At 41.9% G+C, this 22,688-nt stretch overlaps 1 protein-coding gene across 20 annotated transcripts in view; it reads right to left on the reverse strand.

Moving 5' to 3' along the window:
* Positions 1 to 11,956, reverse strand: part of MYT1L (myelin transcription factor 1 like) — a 319,330-nt gene extending 307,374 nt beyond the window's left edge. For 7 of the 20 annotated variants that reach the window (XM_063330413.1, XM_063330411.1, XM_063330417.1 and 4 more), the window contains exon 1: positions 4,723 to 5,308. The gene's annotated coding sequence lies outside the window, so the exon portion shown is untranslated. The other 13 variants (XM_063330404.1, XM_063330416.1, XM_063330406.1 and 10 more) reach the window with 6 other exon arrangements.
* Positions 11,957 to 22,688: the final 10,732 nt, after the last annotated feature.

The following is a 22,688-nucleotide window of genomic DNA, read 5'->3' on the forward strand; positions in this document are numbered from 1 at the left end:
TGTTACATCAGGCAAACTATGCTGCATAACCAAGACACTGTAGAAATACCATTCTGAATTCATAGCAACTTGTCTTAGACATACCAAGAGCGCTATAAAGATACACAGAAAATAAGAAGCCCTGCACTCATTCTTATCATTTGCTATGACATAACACTTCTATTTCTTCCTGAAGAGGCACATACCCAAAAAACAATCCTCAATATTTATGCATGGGACATGACAGCCACAATGCACGCAAAGTTGTTATAGTTTCATATTTAAACATGGGCCTTTTCCTCTTCAGACAACAGAGGAATTGCTAGTATCTCTGAAATGTTACTAAAACAAGTCGCCAGTGCTTGTTTAGAAGCTGGACTGGCATAAGCTACTCAGAAATTCAGAAAATTAAGGCATTTGATTTAACAACTAGTTCTCGGGAAGGACATACGAAATTAAGGGATGAGCCACTGACTCAGAGTATCACAAGAGGCCTGGGGAACCCCTTTCAAGGGTATTCCCTAAGCGAGAGAATGCCCTGCTGCAGCACTGGAAGGAATGCCAGAGCATCTACTCCAAAAGAAAGAACAAGCAGTCCCTGCAGCTTATCCTCATAAGAAACCTTGGATATCTTCTCTTTCTGCATTTTGGCTATTTTATTTGAACCGAGGAATTGTTCAGGAAGTGATAAAGATAGACTAGGTTAAATGCTGTAACATGGTACTTATTCACACCACATTAGGCAGAGGAACACTAAAATTAGGCATAAAATTTTATTCCCTTGGTAATATCCTCCAGTATTGGCTAGAGACAGGAGGAGAAAAGGGGATTTCCCTTGGAAAAATAAAGCAAGCTAATGATATGTAATATAAAAATTGTGGCATTACATCTTTCAAGTAAGTATCGCCATTTCTATTTGGGGTGGGTGGAAGGGTGAAATACAACATTACCAGAGAGACTGGAAAAAAGAAGCCACTCACTGAGCAGTCTAAAGGCTCTTCTGAATGGTTACTATACCCTCCTTTACATTCTGTCTGTAAACGATCTTATTAATTACAAAAACATTAGAAAGTTAGGAAATGTTTTATTTTGATTTTACTGGAGCCACATGAGAAAAAATGTTTGGCCTACCACTCTATAAGAGGATATTACAGGCCTGCTCCAAAGCTCATTGCTGTGTTTCCTTTGGAGTCAGGAGCAGGTGTGTGCAAAGTAGGCATAAAACAGCAGCCTTCTTAAAACCTATCACGAAAATAGTTTTTTAAAAATTGCTACTTTGCACTGATTCTCTTCACCACTGCACCTAGTGACAGACAGCACTTGCCAGATTCAGACTGAAACAGCTGAAGTTATGCCAAGAGTACATACATTCATAGTATACCATGCCCTTTTTAATCAACTTCCTGATTAAAAAATGTCATGCTGACATAAGGTATGAGAGAAGTAGACTTTTAATACTTCACAAAATAATAGACTCCGGTGATGGTTTGGTTGAAAATCTGTGATCTTGCAGATGTTTATGAGTTTGCCTGGTGTAGAGCTAGAATCAATTTGGTTATGACGGACCCTCAAGATATATAACATTTATCCTGAAGGAACCTGGTTTCTGAAACCAACTGCCCAGATCCATTAGGCTGGTGGGAGTTGCAGCAAACCAAAGGGTCTACTGGCAGACGCAACATTGATTTCTTAATGTTTACAACCTACCAGACAGTTCTATACCAGATCTGATTTGATGGATCTTTATGGGGCGCCCTGCAGCCTTGGTTATTTCCACAACCAAGTTGGCTAGTTTCATTACTTGGTGACTGTGTTCCACACCTGCAGCTTCAGTGCAAACATACTGAACTGGTGTATATGCTGCAAATCTGATCTGAGATCAGATTTTAAAGCCAATCTAATAATGATGTTTACTGTTTTCCTGACTAAAAGGGATCAAAAATCCCATTATGGTTTTGATCTATCTGTCTCCGCATCCTATTCCCCCTCCCAACACAAGACTTCCCCCTTCATTTCAGTTTCATTACATTTTGTAGCTTTTTCCTCTATGGCTAAAACAGGCAGAGAGGTTCTAATCAAAGCAAAATACTGTGAAGGATTCTAATCTTTGTCAACAGCCTGAAAAAGCTTTGATTTGCTCTCCTTGTGACTTTTTAATCTGGGATATGTGGAGAAGATGATGCTATTTGGTCTGCACCCATTTTCATTCCGTAGAAATCTGGCTGCACTTCTGTTTAAAACATCATTGATAATCTTATTAGGATTTCTCATCACCCCTATTATGTGAAAGAAAAGGTCAGTAAGTAATCTTGAGCCATAAAGTTTTCTTGTACTATACTATCAAGAACTTCACACCTTTATTGGAAGTTGATCAACATGATGCAAACATTTATCAAGTTCAGGTAAACTGATATTAAATTCAGTATTTCTATAAGGATATTCAGTGTTGTATACATATTTAATATTAAAGTATTTTTCCACCGCCAAACCTCTCAACAAAACAATGACTGTGCTCAGAGTTGGTAAAGAAATAGGTTCTAAAACAGAGAACTTTGTTTTATAAATGTGTTTGTGCAATGCACTTAAAAAGAAATGCACATGCTGATTTCCCGTGGAAATGCTGATGGATGGGAATTATATTTTCGTTCTTTTGGAGTCCACATAAAAGCCTGATTGGTGCAGAAGAACAGTTTTCAAAACAGTACCTTTTTTTGCCATTCATATAGCAAAGTTTCTATGTCTAGCTAATAAATTGCCGCATATGTGTATGCACGTATGTGTATGTAATCAAAATACTCCTTTGCATATCTTATTCATCTCCTCAACACAAAAATTAAACAAAATCGAAAAGAACAGAAAAAAGAGAGACCCTCAAAAATGGTTCTTAACAAATCTGGAAAAATAATACACCACTGAATACAATGAAGTATCTCCTCTTCTTTCTTAATTGTCTTTGTCTCCAAACACACAGTTGCTCAATTCTCTAATATGTAAGATACAAGACTGTAGAGTAAAACAACAAAGTCATGCTATGAACTAAGAACTACTACGATAAAACTGATGCCTTTTTTGAAAATGTGGGCATATAACTTGGTATTTGAGTCTAAAACAAAGAAACCACTGCAAATGTTTAATATTTAGCTATTGCTCTTGGTGGTTAAAATAAGGGGGGGGAGGGGGAAACATGCACTCTCCAGAAAGTTCAGGCTGTAAAATTCATGCAAAATTTAATCTACTTTTGTATTAGTTTAAAATGTACTGAATTCTGCATTTACTCATCGTAATCACTTACTCTTCTCTTTGTTTCACTTGATAAATCAATATAATTTTAAAAAAATGTAATAATTACTTTTTTTCCCCCAGTGAAAAAACCCTGTTTTATTGCATACAGTCTTATGTCGCTCTGTATTTCTAATGTTAGGAGTGTTATGTTGCCATCTTAATTGTTTTTAAATGTGTCATATTGCAAACAAGCATAAACATATATATTCACCAGACTACACCACCAAGTTTAACCTTATCATTCCAAACTTGAAGACCCTTGATAAATCATCTGGAGTACCTGCTAACTGCCTACTAAGGGTTAACAGTTTGTTCCAATTTTTTTTTTTTTGTTTGCAGAGTGACATGACAAAGACTTTTATTTGTTCGGTAATTTTTGGAAATAAACTATCACACAAAACTGAAATGTCAAAAAAAAAAAAGAAAAGAGGAGAGAGGTAAAAACTAAATATCATTCGGAACCATATCCTGTTGTTCTCCTAAACAACATAATTAAAGGTAACAAAAACCCCACATCTCTCAAATTAAAGCAAATCATTCATTAAACTGTTCTACAATAATCACAAGAACTATGTAAAGACAATTAAAGGATAATAATTTCTACTTAACCCAACCTTAACTGCAGTTTCAAAATTAGGTCAGTTAAAATGAAAATCACCATTTTTAAGGAGATTAAGAATCATCAAAATTGCATAAAAATATTCCTAAATGACTACACGAAAAAAGCAAATGTAACTAAATGCTAAAGCCCCCCATATTTTATACACAGCATCAGAATTATATAAGAAATGCCTATCAATGGATGCTGTGTTCGAGAAGTGGGATTCCAGTCTGACTCAGTGTTATTATCTGGCAAAAAAATATGTAATTCAAAGATAGCTTTTTTATTTTCTTCTTTTGTTTTCTCCTTTCAATAAAGAAGCCCTTATAAGGACACATACATAACGAAGATATTGGAGCTGAGAGAATCACTGGTAATTTGTCAATCAATAACTTCGGTTTTTAGCATTACTACTGAGTTCGTGTTAAATAAGCATTTTTTTCCTTTCAGCCAAGAAAACGCATACCACACCAATCAAAACTATTCACATCTGGGCTTTCATTGAAACAGCAGTTGCTAATTTTACAGGTCTGCCCACATTGTTCTAGAAAACAGGAAGCCGAAATCTGACATTTCCAGCAGTCCTTATTAAAACAACAACCACTGAGAGCTCGATCCCGCTTTCACTGGAAGCAATGTCAAACTCCCCGTTGACTTCAGGGAGAGCAGGATCGGGCCCTGAGCTGCTCAGCCTTCCCCCAGCTTCACGCACAGGAGAATGTGTTGAGGAGCTGGGGTGGGAGAAGAGAAGTACAAAACTATTCTTTTGTTAACTGCGCAAAGAGTTGAACTTTCCATTACTTTGTGAACAACAGCAAAGTGCCCTGTAAACAACAACGGTGATAAAAGGACATATTTACCTTGAGGGAATAGCAAAGAGAAAGCCGTAGAATTGCAAAACAAAGTAGTCCAAATGAATTATCTATGCATGCAGTCCAAATGTGCACCTTCAAGTAGGCCACGGTCTGTCAAGCAGTCGTCTCGGCACCAGCCACCCTGCCTTCCATCTTAGGAGATTCACCCAGAAAACTGACAAACCTGCTCCACGACAACAAAACTCTCCTAATGCTTTTGAACGCCCACCATTTGTTCTCCATTCATCCAATCAACTTTCCACTGCACATCTTCTCCTGCGACTGAGGCTCAGAGGCAGGATCCCTTCTCATCTGTATGCTAATTATTTTGCCACATGGACAAAAGTAATAATGCTTTCAGACAGGAAACCAACGGGCCTGAAGTCGAAGGCAGAAATTAATAAGTTGCCACCACTGAACGCTGAGAAGACGGGCATGCGTGCAGCTCTGTGGCTGATAGATCAGCTGTACCCTCCATTTAAGAGCAGCAGCGAGGCGGCGGGCGGGCGGGAGCCTCGGCAGCGCAACATGCATCAACCCCGGGTTCCCTCAGAGACCACATTACTGCAGCAGAACAGCATCCGTAGCCGAGCGCTGACTTACCCCGCCTCAGCCCCGCAGCCTTTAAGCAGCGCCAGGCGCGTCCGCGTCCCCGGCCCCGCCGCGCGGGTACCGCTGCCCGCCGCGGCCGCGCAGGCCCAGCCCCGCCGGCGCGGCGGGGGGCGGGCAGGGCTGGGGCCGCGCTCGGCGCCCTCCCCGGCACCCCGGGACGGGCTCCCCGGCGGCGCGGGGCGCCGCGGCGGCGCTGTATTCCACCGAATAGAGGGGAAAGCACAAACGCCGCAGCCGCCCAGGAGGGGACACCGCGAAAAATACTCCCCTGCCGCCGCTGCTGATGGCGTAAAATGGTGACTCCGTTATAGAACACCCCCACAAAAAAAAAAAAGATAACACCCCCCCCCCAATAATTAGGCCTTTAAATGTATCTTTAAAAGGCAATAATGATTGAAAACCAACACTGGTTTGCCTCTGGGGTACCACTCCAGGGTTTATAGAGTTAATTCAGCCGGATTGCTGAAGCCTCGCTTATTTTTACCTGCTCACACCATCTTCTCCCCTCTGAGACAAAAGAAACGAACTATTTCCAGAGGAAAAGACAAGCAGCCTTCCACCATCAGCAGCTTGCGCGGCTCAACTTTGTGTCATCAACAGCCCAAACATAAACAAGGGCTTGCACGCAAAAAGGGCCAGATTTGCATGTGCTCCTTAAACAGCGTTTTTCCCCAGCAATTTGACGTGGGATTTGTGGCTCTCGCTGCCTTTGCTTAGCCAGGGACCGCGTTACTAAACGTGTCGCACAGACAATAACCGGGGAAGAGGCTCCTCACCGCCTTTGCAACGCTGTTGCAGAGGCTTTCCGCAGCCGTGCGCCCGCCCCCGGGCAGCCTCCCTGCGGGGCTCGCCCCCGGGCAGCCGGATGCCCCTGCGACGGGAGCGGCTTGCCAGCGGGGAGTCACTTCGTTTAAACCCGTCCCCGAAATGTCATTTCGGCAGCAGCGTGACAGGCTGTGATCTTGACGCGGAGGCGGCGGCAACCCCCCTGCATTGGCACGGCTCCCGCACGCCCCCGCCGGCTCAGCCCTGCCGTGCCCCGGGCACCGCCGCGCCTCCCGGCGCTGCCCTGCAGGATCCCGCCCGCAGCGTCCATTCCCGCAGGCGGGATGCGTTTCCTATGGGAAGGACCCTGGCTAGCGTGCCTATATTTCCCCCCGCCGCCTCCATACACACACACACGCGTGCCTGTCGGTTTCGTTGCCCTCCTTATTGCCATTGTGCTGCTGCAGCCCCCTCCTCCCCGCATCGCCCCCCCTCCCTCCCCGGCGCGGCTCTCCCTGTGCGGTGAGATGCTCGGTGCGGGCAGCCCCGCGGCCGGCAGGGCAAGGTCGGGCAGACCCTGCTGTCCGCGGCTGAGGCGGGGGGAGACTGACCCAAAAGTCACAAGGAACACCCTCCTCCAGCCCTGGGAGGTAATTCCTCCCGAGCCCGCTGCCTGACGCGCGGAGACCAGACATGTCCGTTAGGGTAGAAGGTTGCCATTCCCTTCCCATCTAGCCTTGCCAGGAATCACACTGCGGTCTGAGGGGCGGGCGAGTCTCCGCGTACCAGCCCTTCGCACCCCGAACCATCACAGCAGCTCCACAGCCGCGCTCCGATGGCAGGAGAGGGGCTTTGGGGAGGGGGAGAAGTCTGTCACACGGATTCAGAGGAGAGCCAACCGGCTGAGGAAGGGACTGACAATAGCAAAGCCCTCACGACTTCCACGCTTTTGCTGGAAAACGCAGTGTTTCCCTCAGAAAGCAAAAAAAGGACTTACGTGTCTCTTCCCCCGCCCCCCCATCTCCACCTCGCTCGTGGTCTGGGTTTCCCCCCCCCCCTTAGTTTTTCTCTGTCATCTCTGATTACATCTCCCCGCACTCGCAGGGCTCCCCGGGGGCCGCGGCGCGGAGCCCTCGGGAGCGGCGCCGCGGCCGGGCCGCAGGTGCGGGCGGGGAGAGCGGAGGGCGGGGAAGAGGTGGGGGGAGCCTCCTCGTAGCAGGGAAGGAGAGCTACCATGTTTGTGTCGTAGCGAGGGCATGTCAGTTTGGGTTTTTTCCACCCAAACCAATGTAGGCTGAGAAGCACAGGCACACCTGGTGATGAAAGGGCCCGTTTGTAAGTGTATAGGGGTATCTACACCCACACAGATGAATCTTATCGTTTTCTAACCTAAAGTTTACATGCAGAATCTTTGGATAACTGTATTCGCGTTTCAAAAATCAAGGCTTGTCTTCTCCCTCTGCTAAAGCTAACCTCCTTATGTTAGATCCTGGCTAGCCTTAGTAAGATAGTGAAGACGACTATGTGGCACACATAATATAGCAGGTGTTTTTCAAACTTTTTGCAGGCGATTTAGCTGGAAAAAACCCTTATCATCTTGTCCAGCCTTTGGGATGACACAAAGAAATGGTCCGGTGCTTCTCCCACTGAAGGCAAAAACAATACTTGCTTTAATCGGGGCAGAATGTACATAAATCCTGTATTGGTGAGAGTTAAGGGGGGCGGGGGGGGGACGACGACGACAGCATAAATTAGAAACATTTACAAAAAGACCAGTCTGAAAAAAATAAAATTGGGAGACTGGTGATTCATTGGCCTAATTATCCTCCATAAGACGTTAGGGTATGGGTTTAATGTTGTGGGTTGGATTCTCCCTCCCCTAGCCTGTGTCTCGTCAACGCACATTATCCATGGGGAAAAGGAGATGCAGGTCATGTTTAAGCAGCGTTAATGAGAGCACAGAATTTTTCCTGAAGGTTGAATTAGCAAGGTTAGCAAATTTCAGGTAAAGTATGCTTGAAAACCTTCATTTTCTTTTACTTTCTCGCTGGTAGCAGTTTCCAACGAGACTTGAAACGTTAGACAAACACAGAAAGCAGAATTCAGGCATCAGACGAACCCACTACTGTCAATAAGGGAGTACAATTTCAGCTTGACAGGAGTATTACAAGAATATACCCGCTAACGAGCAGCCTTAATTGGCCTGCATATTGTGGCTGTCACTGTTAAAACCTGTTCCTATACAGTCCTATTTTATACATCCTTTAAACGTATAGTTCTCTAAAGCAGTTAAGGAGACAATACTTTACTCACTGGGCTTTTGATTTTGGGTGGGAAAGGAATGGGAAGGAAAGAAAATGAAAATAGGAAACCCTATTAAGAATATGGTATAAGTGACTGAAAAACTACGTGAAAGTCAAATGTATAGTAAAAAAAACCAACAGACTTTTTCGATTTCAGTGCACTTTTGACAGTTTTGAACGTAAATTATTGTTTATCCATAGATTGGATAAACATGGCCACAGAGGTTTCACTGACATTCACTATAGTCAAATCTTTTAAAATGTAGTGTGTTCTTTAACAGATCCCACCTTTTCCTCAGCAGGACACTTCGTCTTAAAAGTATTTCTAATTTAGTGATTTGCAGGAGTTCACTGCTCGTCCTGGCAAATCCTTCACACAATAGAGTTTAATGTGTGGCTTCAGTTTCCAGTACAGGGTCATTCTCATAAAGAATACAAATGAAAGAGAAGATATTAAAAAAAAAAAGTTACTGCGCATGTGCAATTGACAGTTATTAAATGATTAGAATGTAACTTCTAGATAATAAAAGTCAAAATACCAAATAGGGCAGAGCACATCATACCCTAGTGCTACATGAAGTGACTTACTTTAAAGAAGTTATTCTTAGTCTGCTTTAAAACCGCCCAACCGGCAAATTTGAATATAAAATACTGTTGCAATTGAAGACTGCAAAAGTAATTTATATGTATAATAAAACCTTTAAAAGATCTTTCAGATCAAGTTTTAATCAATAAAATGATTCCTACTGTCAAACTCTGAAAAACAGGGATTTGTAGGGCAGACGTGGGAAAGACCCTAGGCACAATAGCGCTGGTGAGGGCAAACGTAATTTTGAGCTGGTGATCTGGGTACGTTGTTTATTCGCGAGAAAATAAGATAAATGAAAGCATTTAGCTCAACAAAGCACTCTTTTACTAGGAAGAAAAAAGTCTGGCTAAGTATTGGCGACACCTGTAATGTCCCTCACGTTCCGAGAGTTAAATTGCACGGCTGCAAGGAAGTACTGTTTAAACTACTCTGCCCCGTGGATCTCTCAGACAAAACAAAATGCACGCGAAGGCAGCCTTTAAAATAAAGGAAGAAGTATTTAAATGCAGAGAGTTGGTGCTTTGCCACAGCCATCTTCACATCGCCTAATTAGAAGGCACAAAGCCTCTCCTGCTTTCACCCCCTCAACGAGCGGAGTCATTAGGGCGATGAAAGCGAGCCGCTTCCGCGCTGCCGGGCGGCGGGCTGGGAGCCGGGCGGCAGCTGCCGGCGGCGGCGGACAGCTCCCGGTGCTGAAGGGCGCGGGCCGGCCCCGCCGGGCACAACGCCTCGCCCCGCCGCCGCCGCCGCGCCGAGCGGGGCGGCCAGGGCTGAATAGCGCTGCCTGCGGAACAATGGCAGCCAACTCCAAATCCTGCTATAATCACATTAATGAGATTAATCAGCGAATTAGCAGCAGTCAAATGTCAGGGTGGCAAGGAGGAATCCAACCAAGCTCGGTAATTAACTTTTGGGGGGCAGGGGAAGGGAACCGACTGTGCTATCTGTGAGGCTTTTCACGAAGTTTACCAGGTTTTGTTCACCAGCCTTTGGAAGAGGCTGACAATTCAAGTGGAGGGGGGAGGAGGGGGTAAGACGGAGACCTCAACCTCTGCGTGCTGTAAGACAGCCCGCTAATACACAGTATCCCATTCCTTCCAGCTGAAGTCCATTGAGGAAACGAGTACGGTTCCAAACAACCCACCCCAAGCGCCAGAGCTGCACTGTACTGAACTGAGTGTGAAACTAGTTCTGTGATCTAACTTCCACCGCCAATTCCAACAGGCATGATAAATATGGCGGATGCCAAAGGAGTATTAAATCGTACTCCTTTTTAAAAATCTACAGGAAAGATACTCTGTCTGAAATCAGAGGGGTAGGAGAAAAGAGTACCCTTTAAACAACTATCAGCAATAGAATGTCACGATAAGTTAGTGTTAGATCTGTTGCAGAGTGTTTTCTAAAACAAACAAACAAACAAAAGAATATTTTTAATCAAGTAATTTAGAGTAAGTTACTTAATGCAGACAAGTCAGAGATCTGGTCTCTAGCTGACCTCAATAAAAGTGAAACTTCTCTCCACCTGGAATTCATCACCCACGACTATTTCTCCGTTGCAAGTATGAAATATAAAGAGAGATTCCCCGTAGATTATAAATAAATTCTAAATTTATTTATTTGCAAGAAAGAGAGTACTGCATATCTCCCTTTCTATGTTTAAAAGGAGTGTCGTCAACCATGCAAAGCATTTATCATGTAAAAACTCTACTTTTATGCACACACTGCTTCTGCAGAAAACAAATAAACATTTAAAAAAACCTCCTCTTTTCCTAGAAAAGGCTGTGCACGTTGTTCAGTACACAGAAGAAAATGGCATGCTCCTGTTCCACTAAGTTTAATCTTTGTTAGTGACAAATAAATTAAGCAAACCTGTGTAACGTCTCTTCCATAAGAGACTAAGTCGTCTCTTTTTTACTAATGTAAGCCATTTTCTTTCATACTTTTCAGTTACTTTTTAGCACTAAATTAATAAGACTAACAAACTTGCACTAAATGTACATGGACCAGAGTCGTACTTATCTGAACTATTTTAAAATTGAAGTATAGACTATTACATTTTCAGACAGTTAAATGAATTAATCTTCCCTTATTTACAAAGCTTTTTCTCTTTAAAGATAAACTATTATAGATAAGAAACATTAAGGATAGTGTTCTTTCAAAATACTACTCTTATACGAGTGTTTCCCTTTAAAGTATAAATCCACTGTTTTCAAATGTCGTTTTAGTGTAAAAACATAGTATCTTATAATCTTTTATTTAATCGTACTCGGCTGTCAGGAGACTTGAGCATTCCAATCTGTGAAGTTTTTGTCTCGAGTTCTCCATATCAAACAAGTACCGTCCAACATGCAGCAAGTTTATATAAACAACAACATGCTTAATGCATGCAACATTATGCGTTCATATAGTAAACACACACTTTAGGATTCTTTTATCAGCTATTCTACAGACCAATATAATTTCGTCTGCACAGCAGCATTGCCAGCAGAACTTGAAAAGAGCAAACAATGGACATTTAAGTACAAGCTACACAACGACTGCAAAAATCACAATAATCTTTCCGGTTAGCTACAAGAATCAACCCCCACCCTACACAAAACACAGCCCACACCTGCACCATTAACCATTTACAAGATAAACATAAGCAAGACATTTCAGCATGGTTAAGAAACACCCTGGCTTACTACAACTTTGAAAGGATGAGGAGTAAGAAGCATACCACAGAGACCCAGAAAAGGCTGCTTTTTTCTTCATTGAACACTGAAAAGATACCCCATGTTCCAGGGAATTTTAAAAAAAAATATATATTAAAATACACCCACCAACACAGTAAAAAAATCAGGGGGGCTTCAAGAAGACTGCAGGGAAAAAGCTCTCACTCTCTTTAGTGTGCAGAAGCTTAGGGGGAAAAAAATGTCGCCCTGGCAGGAATGACAAATGCAGTAGGATAGGCTAGCAGGCCTGAGGGATCTGTTTTACTTCCACATACATCCTCTAATGCACGCACTCCCACTCATCCTCTCGAGATGCCTTTTTTTTTTTTCCTCCACTTTTTTTTTTTTTTCCACCAGCTCCAAATCCCCGGCATATGACCTTCTGTTAAATAGATAAAAAAAAATTTGCTTATCAGTCATGCAAATGAGGCTGAATTCATTTTCCACAACAGATGGCCTCATAGATAATGATGATGGAAGAGAGAAAATTGAATGTCTCTCACAAGGTGGTCATGGCAACCGAGAGCAGAATAATATCAATAATAAGCTCACTGCATAATAAGGTTGTCAATCCCACAAATCAAAGTCTCCAGCTAAATCAGGTATCCCACCCCCAGCTAGTTATCAGGTAAATAGAGAAATAGAGAGCGTCCTTTTTCTTTTTAAACGAGGAGCTGTGAAAAGAAATGGTAGCTCCAGCGATTCCAGGGTACAAGGGGAAGGAAGCAGCAGAAGAGATTTTTCTCCGCTAATTGTGTTTTATTTAATGATTCGGGGAGGGGGGTGTTGGGTTTTTCCTCTTTTTTTTTTTATTTTACTATTTCCACTGAGGTTTTATTTGTTGGAGGGGGGGTTGCTGGTTTGTTTTTTAATAGCGAGGCTGGCATTTTGAGCTCGATCTGCTGCCGAAGCCTTGCCTCCCCTCCCTGTGTCTGATGTGGAGTGCTGCATTGATGCAATAGCAGCTCGCCTCAGGCTTCCACCTTGGCTCCCAGGGGGCCATCCCGCAAAATGAATCAGCAGCCATCCTGAGCAGACTGATTAAAATGAAAATGGCAAGGCACATGTCTGGGCGGAACTAGAGCTGAGCTGCGCTGCCTGTCTGGCAAGCATGCTCAATATAGCTTTTGCTAATAATGGCTTACCGCCTTTCGTTTTTTTAAAGGTATTACCGTCGCCCCCTCCCCCACCCCCTAAACAGATAACGGTGCTGGGGGGGTTCCCCCCCCTTCGTTGTATACCGCTCACAGCTAGAGTTTGCCAGAGTGACATGCAGTGATTGTGAAAAGACACACTTGCTTTGCAGGGATTTTCTTCGCAGATGTGCTGAAATACCAAGACAACATATTAACATGCAGCTACAAATTATTCCCAGATATTAGCTGGGAAAGAAACCTCAGAGGAAGAGGAAAGCACAGTCACTACCAGAAACATCTTTTCCCCCCTCGTTTTTACACCTCAGCTTGCAATGGCACCTTGTGCATTATGCATCACGAGAAAATGACTGCCAGTAAACGCAGGGCAACTTCCCGGAGCTCTCCATGCACCGTGTTTGACAGACTCCGAGCTGTATTTCTGACCCCCCCACCTTCCCCCAAGCAGATCAGAGCGTGCATCGAGAAAGAGCCATTTAAAGCGGGCATCTCCCGCAGTCCCTTCGATGAAAAAGAAACATTTTGCGGACAGCTTCCGTGTGCAAAAACAGCATCGAGAAAACATCGACCCATGCACGCACGGGATCTGAAACCTAGGCAGCCTGTTGTTCCGTGAGGTGTGGGGATTGCTCTGCCAGGGGACTTCTGTTGTTTGGTTTGGTGGTGGGTTTTTTTTTTTTAGCAAACAGCTCAGCAGCGTATCTCTGCAAACCGGCATGTATGTGCTGTACATATGCACATACGCCCCGATGTGCCTTCGGTTAATTCCTGTTTTTAAACCCCTGGGATTATTTTAATTTTTTTTTCCCCCTGCCTTTTTCTCCCGCCCCCCTGCCCTGCACTCTAGCCCTGTTACTGCAGTGTGAACCAGAAATCAATAGGGCTGCTCTAATGGAGGTTCCAGCTGCAGTTGGCTGTGCAGACACACAGACACACCACACACACACGCACAGACACTGACGTCTGTGCAGCTTTCTCAGCCGATTGGGCACCACATCGGATGTTCTGAGGAGCAAAGAATAGGAATCATTTACAGGCTGCTAAAAAAAAAAAAAATAAAAAATGGTACCTTGCATTTCCCCGTCTCCGGGAGAGCCTGGCTGCAGTGCGGGAGCCAGAGCGCCGCTCGGGGTACGAGCTGTCACCCCAGGGGACCAGACGACACCCCAAGATTACCACAGAAACTGCTGGGGCACAGAACCCCGCAATTCATATGGGATGTTTTTATAAGGTTACCAATTCATATCGTCAGAGATAAGAATGCGAACACAGGAAAATAGACGCGAAAAATCAAAGCAGTTTAATTGATAGATTAATGGAGCTCTTGTGCCCTTTGATGTGTTTGCAAGTATTGCTGAGCTCTGAAGAGTATTTTAATGAAAGCTTTATTTTTAAAGGCTTTGTTAGAAATTATGCACTGAACATTTAATATTTCGATGTAAGTTGCCCAGTTACTTCCCCTTCCTTCAATAGAAAAATATTTAATTTGTTCAAGATTAGCTTCAAGTTTAATTTCCTACAGTCCTTAAGCATTTTATACATATGTATGTTCATATATAAAGCTACTACTCCTTGTTACTAAAATATGTTTGGGTTTTTCCCCTTTTAAACAATAAAGCCCAGGCTCTGCTGGTTAGCTGATATTGTAGCTGTTTATCTCTGAAACAAGCGTGTTGGTGAACGTATAAAAAAATTCTAATTCTCTGCTCCCAAGATAAGGTATTCCTGGGATCTGCAGCACTGCAGAACACCTCCCCCACCACCCTGTCAATGTATTTCAACTTCAGTGTATTGACAGCAACTGCCCCAGCCCAAGTCTGGCTCCAGTGAAGCATTTATATTCCTTCCACTCAGCCCTGTGGATCTTTGCAGGGCTCAGGATGCCAACCCAGGACCCGCTCTGGAGAAATAAAGTCTGGGAAAATGAATGAATCATAAAGCCATATTGCACAACAGAGTCACATCCCAGACTGTGTTCTACAGTTCATTCTTATGCAAGCTTTAAAAAAAAAGTGGTTTAAACCCTAAAAATGATGGCATGTGGCAGGCTACTAAGTAATGGTCTATAGGAAACCTTAGAACAAAAGGGGCCAGGAAGCACAGAAATCCACCTCTCCTCAACATTAGCAATTACACCATCACAGTACCCCCTCCCCAAATATTTATCTAATCTCTGCTTTAATTATTTATACTAGTTGCTTTTTTCTGCTGTCCTTGGCAGTTTGGAGCACAAATTAACTGTTCTCTGTTTCTCTGTTGTGGAGACATTCTGCCTAGGGTTTTTTCCTTTCCTACTGCCCAATCCTTATTAAGTTTTAACCCCTTTTTGACTGGACAGAAAGCTCAGGCTGTGCAAGAACTCTAATTGCTGTCTATTTAAAATGTCTGTGCTTTCAAGAGCTACCAGGTATATTCCCCAGCCTAGCAGCAGATTGTTTACCAGACCAATAAACATAGCATCACAGGCAAAAGTTAAAGCATCCAGTGCAACTATTGTCCTGGAATATGAAATTGGAGTCTGAACTCTAACCTATATACTAAAATGTGTCTCCTTTGTATTTTTTTTTTTTTTTAGGAAACAAGCAGATTTCCACGTAATGAAGCTATTACAGTGCTACTGCTTGGGTCATGCTGTATTTATTAATATCAGTGAAAATGAACAGTGGCAATTGCCCAGGGATAGAAAGTCCTTAGAGTGCCACTAATCCTTACGTTCCTTAATCTTTTCCTAACACTGGCATTTAGCATGCCCAGAAACACCAGCCCAGGGCACTATGATAGCCACTATGCCCGAGCATTTACCGAGTACATGTGCATTGGGTAACTACTTTTTTGATCTGAAGTTGAGCAACCCTCCTCTAGTTAATAGGCTCCTACAAAATCTCCAGTTGGGAAGGAGGCTGGGCACCATGGGCTGGTTGGCTAAGTTCTTAGCAAAGATTAACCAGAAAAGCTGGTGCTAACAAAGTGTTTAGCTGATACTGGCCATTCCAGTAGCTCAGTCCCCACATCCATGACAGTATCTGAAAACCAGTCCTTCCTAGTCCATAAAGGTCTTGCCAGTTTACTGATACTTTGCCAACTCTGTGACTTTTGTTAAAGCAGCAGGTTAGTATTGATCATACAACATTCAGTAAGGGGGCGTAAAGATCACTTTGATGATAATCAGAAGAACATATTGCAAATACTGCTCCAGCACAGCACAGGGACATGGTGGAAAGTACACCGTAATAAGAATAAGTGGGCTTCACCCAGACAACTTAGACAAAACATAATACAGGTAAGGCTCAAGCAGACCTTGTCTCACTCATAAGCTTATACACAAAATACTGATCACTCTGTACCTAAATAGTAATTTATGTGCAAGTGGGGCATAAATATTCTTCAGTATACGTAAAGTGGTGGTGCACTACTTTGTTCTTGCAGCTATATGGTTTTTATACTGAAAATGCCTAGTGTCTGGTCCCAATGAACCACTGAGCAAAAAAACATGTATATGAGTGCATCCATATGTGCAGAAATCCCCTAGAACATTTAATAACTGCTTGCTGTTAGCCCCCAAGCATCTCTTTTCCTTAAATATACTGTCAACAATGTCAAAGGCCATTACAAATGGGGAAAGAAATCACAGGGATCAAACACCCAGTCCCAGTCAAAATGCTCGTGGCATATTCCCATATATATGAGGGAACCATTTTACTGTCTAGAATGATATGAGCACTTAGCATTATTTTGGAGAGAAAGTACCTAAAATAGCAGGTATCTCAAGGATGACAGCTTCAGAATATTCACGCTGCAGCTTTCATGTGAATATGTAAGCACTACTTCTGATACTTAGCAAAGGACTGACTAAGTAGTATTTTCATCAGTGTTGCTGGCCTCAGATGCTCAAAATTACTGGTGATGTCCTCAAGGTGTTCTCATGCAGGCACATAGAGTTACAAGCAAATTTTGCCTATGTTTTAAGCTAGCAGAAGGCAAACTGTGTCTGGCCAGGAAGCCAGTCAGACACAGGCACATTAATAAAAGGCCTGACAGCTAGAAGAATTGTTTGAGCTAGGCGATGACTATGTGCACTCAGGATAGACATAGTTCTAGTCCCATTAGATATAGGAACTGCAGAATACTCATACATTTGAGTTAGCTGAAGAAAAAACCCACAACTTATTATGGAAATAGGATAAAAACTGCAGGAAAGAGTTCTGAGCAGTAACATGCCTTCTTTTTTTTTGCCATTGACTTCAGCAGGAAGGAGGAGCAAGCCCACAGAGATGTTAATAAAATGGAGAATTCAGAAAAAAAAACCCAATAAAAACAATTAAGGAAATGGAGGGGACAGCTCATGGTAAAAGATTAAAAACTAAACTCATAGAATGCAAATACAAACTGAAAGAAGAATAGCTACTTGAAGCCTGATGGAAAGTCCAAAACTGCAAAAAGGGAAAGTTAAAGACACCCAAAAGGGATACCTCATATACATACATGAGAAGGCAGGGCAATTGTCATAGCTGAATTCCAGGGGAGGGGAGGATGACAAGGAGGCACTGAACAACATTGTGGTAATGTTCTTAGGAGAATAGTGCAAGGAAGCAAAAGTCATTTACAACTGCACCAAACAAAGCACTGGAAATTATACTATACAGAACAATCCTAAAATGGCAGAGGAGGGGTTTAAACAATGTAATAGGAATTTCAGCTTCTAATTTTCATGATTCCTAGTTATTATTAGTTGCTATCCCTATTTAAGTGACAGTCCCCACTGTGAACACTTTTGACTAAATAAGAATCCATAAAGGGAATTAGAAATCTCAAATGGAAAAAAAAATCAAGATAAACAAACCCTTTTATAGAATGTTTAGAATTTTTAAAATTGAAAATGAAAAAAAAAGAAGAAATAGACATAAACTTATCAGAAAGTAATTTTCTTCATTATTTTACAAGATTAACAAGTTTAAGTCTTTCACAGTTCTTGAAAAGACTACAGTCCAAGGTATGTGTTAAATACAGGGGGTACCATTTCACAGGCATGTACAAAACAGACGTGCAGTTTTAATTTGAAAAACCTGTTATGTGCTGGTCAGACCTGCATGCTTTTCTTTTCCCAGTGATGCCTTGAGCATAGAAACATGCTTAAATTCTTTGCTGAAGCAGGACCAAAACTTCTATTGCTACTAATACCTCATCAAAGGAGTAATTCTATACTGATGAAAAGTCCTGCTGCCTACTCATATATATATATTTTAATTGTTTGCATTACTGCAGCACTTCGAAGCTTAATCAAAGACTTGATAGGCACACAGGCAAAAAATGTGATCTGAAGTTCTAAACATCTTAAAGAAGATGAACAATTAAATAAAGGATAGCTAAAGAAATGTTTGTGACAGAATTCATAGACTCAACATTGAGATTAGAACACATTTCATGGCTTCTACTATGCTTCCCACAGTTGTTTATAACGTGTTTTTTCCATTACATGACTTAGGAGAACAGACCTCCTGCAATAAGTGTATCTTCTAAAGGGATGTGAAGAAATTAAGGGAGAAATAGCAGACTAGAACGGGATGATGGGGCATAAAACAGGCATCATAGCAAAAAGGTTGCAGAGGCATGTACAGAGCAGGAAAAAGCCAATGAATTGTTTGTAAGAGCTGCAGTTGAAAGCAGGATACACTTCAAGGTTAAGACATACACATGTAGGTGGCTAAAGTCCCATTATAGTCAGTGGGGATCTAGTCAAGACAGTCAACATTGCTTGAAGGAAATTAAGGTGGTCAGATAGGATATGCCTACTTCAAAGAGAGATGAATAGCTGCCCAGGCTCCATCACATGTGTTTCTCCAATTGCATTTTGCTGTAAGGGGCACTACGATGCCGAGTGTGTGTTCAGGACACCTAAATTAGGAGAAAGATTCAGCTACGGAGCCAGAGAAGTACATGTAGATGTTTTAATCTCACCATGAATACTATTTTTTCAAGCTGATTCACTTTTCTAAACAGAGGCATCTACTGCTGTCTGACACATCCCAACTTCCACCTGCTGCTTCAGAGGGCACAGGTTTCCCCATAGGCCTTCCTGGAAACTTCTGCCAGCCCTGTGTAATTATCTGTCAAAGATGCCATTTTGAGACTGAATTAGGGCACAGCCCCTAATGCAGCCCCTAATGACTCTTTGCTAAGTATTTTTGTACTTCTTAATAAGGAATAAAAAAACAAAAGCTGAAAACTTCTGCCATGTTTTGCATTTTTCTTTCGCTGTGTTTCTTTTTTACCTATCTGAAATATCAATGTTTTTCTGCTGTCAGTAGAAAAATACCTATATCACCAGGCATATTTTCACCAAAAACATACTTAGTTCATACAATAGCTTTCTTTTAAAATATTTACTGTTTAGTTACTAACCTTAGATAAGTCTCAAAACTATTTAATATTGCAAAAAATATTCAGAGGAAAAATATTCAGGAAACTTCAGTCAGGACACAATGTAACTCCATTACATTTATAAGCATAAGAACTATTTGATTCAGGACAGTCAACACTTCAATAGATGATTAGGCAAACATAAAACAGGACAGATCCTGATCACTCCCTTGCATATTGTCCAAGGCCCAGCAGCTTGTCTTGTATGAACATTCTAAGCCAAAGTTTGCATTGACACCACTGTGCTCAACACCTCAGTTGATATTCTTCCATAGGTCTGATCAATTTCTGTTTGAACCAATGAATTCTTTTCCTATCATATGCTTTTAAAGCCAAAGAATTGTGCATGTGATTGTGTAGTGAAAGACATTCACTATGCATTTCACAATGTCTTTTTTGCTTCTTTTATACCTGATGTCTGATAATTTCATTGGGAATCTTCCCCTTCATTTATTGCATGGTCAATCATTCCTAAGTCTCTTCTCCACAACCTTCAAGCTTTCATAGATCATGACTCACATACCTCCCCTTCTATTATTATCTCTATGCCAAGCAGAGTAGTTCTGGCTGTGAAAGTTCTTGCACAGAAGCTATTGCTTACCTCTGAACCTCGCTGTTGATTTTTTTTTTTCAATTTACTTTATCTTTTTTGAGATAAGATCACCAAACAGGCATGCAAAAGTCAAGATATGGATATGGCATACTTTTAGCTACAAATATATATGTATATGTACACATATATATGTATATGTATTGCACGTGCATACACAGACATTCATACAGTGGCAGAATATTTTCCATTTTATTGAATAGCTTAACATGACATTTAGATATTTTGTGGGGGCAGTGCTGGGCACAGCAGTACACACAAGCACACAAAAGGTCATGCCTTATTTATGATGGGATTTAATCCCATTTAGATTACACAAAACAAAAATTGCCAACCCCAACCATCCCATTAGCCATCATCTCATCCTAATAAAATCTCATCATCTTTAGACAATCACTGTTTGGTAAGAAAATTTCTTTCTTTAACAATGGCTAGTATTTTTATCAGGCATAGAATTGTCAGATTAGAGTAGCTAAATGCCTTATTCCAAGTGAAACCATAGTGGGCTTCAGAAACTAGTTAGGACTGGAAGGATCTGGTCCAGATGGCATGAGCCAAATATATTTAAGAAACCCTCTGTCTTCCCTCCTTGTCCTCCCAACATGCAACTGCAACCATATTTTTAAAAAGAAGCAGCTACACTAGGAAGAAGTGGTGCTCATCCTGACATGACAACTTATTAACAAGGATATTTGCCTAGGGACTAAGGGGACTAAGGGTGCCCTTCTAAGCTTTGAATGTCAGAGACCAAGACTCTAAAATCCCAGGCCTCCAAACAGAGGAGGACCATTAGGAATAAGTGGTGCTTTAAAATAGGCAGTCCGCCTCACTCTTAATTGGGCATCAAAAGCTCTTTATACTCTGGTTGTATAAAGCCATATATGGAAATTGCAAGCAGAACCATGAGAACACATTCTAGGACAGGAGATGCATTCTGGGACATCCAAAAGTTACATGGTGCTGATTCCAAAACTAGTAACCATGAGAGTCAAAATTTAACTATATTTGTTGTTGCTGTTAAGAAGTTTGCTTATGTACACATATTTGAAAAAAGAAACCACAAACCCGAAATATGTTAATAACTCCACAAGGAGCATTATAAAGAGGTTGAAATAGAAAGCAGGCATGCAAGTGGCATCAGTGACAATCTGTCACTTGATCCACCTTCTAATCCACATCTTTACCAGTCCTGTTCCCACCTCCTCCTCCTTCCTTGGTACCAGTTTGTCAGCCGCTGTGCTGAACCTGGATAGCAGCCTGACTATAATCTCATGCTTTTAATGAATTGCTTCACAAGAAGTAAACAGACATACAGTTCCTCTTCCCTCCCTTCCCCTTCCCTCAAATGAGGATGATTGCAAGGTCCTGCACCTGAGAAGAAATAACTCCATCCAAGAGCACAGACTGAGAGTTGACAGAAGTTTGGCAGAGAAGGACTTGGGGTCTTGGTGGACAGCAAGTTGAGCACGAGTCTGCAGCTCACCCTTAAGGTAATGAGGGTTATCTGCATACTGGGCTGTACTGTATAGAATATAACCAGCAGGATAATAGAAATAAGTATTGCCTTCTAATTGGGATGTCTGAGACGCTTATGTGGATCACTTCAGTTTCGGGGTCCTTACTGCAAGAAACACATCAATAAACTGGAGCAAGTGCAGAGGAGGGCCACTGACTTACACAGCTGGAGCACGTAACATATGGGCAGAGGCTGAGAGAAGTGTATGTGCTCAGCCTGAAGAGAGAAGGCTAAGGGGGGGTTCAGCTGCTGTCTTCAACAATATTATAGGTGGTTATATAAGGTGGTTATGTATATAGGTGGTATATAAGACTCTTCTCAGAGATGCAAAAATAGCATGAGAGGCAATGGTCACAAGGGAAGTTCCTACTGACCGTAAGAAAAACATTCTTCATCATGGGATCAGTCAGCCCTGGAAAGATTTCCCCAAAAGGCAGTGGGATTTCCATCTTTGGAGATACTCAAAACTTGATTATGCAAGCCCTGAGCACGTTGCTCTAACTCTGAAGCTAGGTCCACTTTGAGTAGAGGGTGGAACCAGATAATGTCCAGAGATCCCTTCCAACCTAAATTGTTTGGTGGTACTAATCACATATTTATATTTAAAGTACAAGGGCATTTTCAAAGTTACGGTTCAATTTCCAGTTCAAAAGTCTTCATGTTAAGCTTCAGAAAGATGTATAACCATTTCTAACTATAATGCACTTGCTAGATTACAGGCTAGTAGTAATAATGTATGTGATATGAAAAAAAAAAAAAGCAGCATGCCTGTGCAATCCTAAACTAAGCATATAGAGAATAGTCAGAAGAAAAAAAGCATTGGTCTGCTGTAACTTGACCATGTTTTTATATATGTACACACTATACAAAATATATCTGAACTCATATGTTTGTACTCAGAATACCCCAAATGATAACACATTAACCAAAACTGTATTAGCACAAGAATATATTGCTTATGCAATTTATAAATGATGACATTATTGAAAAGTAATTTTTGTAGTCAAGACTCACAGGCAACATTGATCTGCAAAGCAAAGTATATTGTCTGAAAGGAATCAGGAATAAAATCTGTGAACTTTATAGGAAAAAAAGATCTTCAGCATCGGAAGTGAAAGAGAAGGTTAAAGGAAGTAAGAAGACAAAAGTGAAACAAACAGATAACATTTTTTTAAGAAATAATGACCATTGTGCTCTGGGGCAAGGATGAAGATTCCAGTACAAGCATGCAATCCAAATGTAAAAGCTTTTAGGTAAAGTGAGAAGTATTTTCAAACTGTTTCTATTGTTGA

The sequence above is a fragment of the Chroicocephalus ridibundus genome, chromosome 3 (assembly GCF_963924245.1).
Source record: "Chroicocephalus ridibundus chromosome 3, bChrRid1.1, whole genome shotgun sequence".
Taxonomy (NCBI): Eukaryota; Metazoa; Chordata; class Aves; order Charadriiformes; family Laridae; genus Chroicocephalus; species Chroicocephalus ridibundus.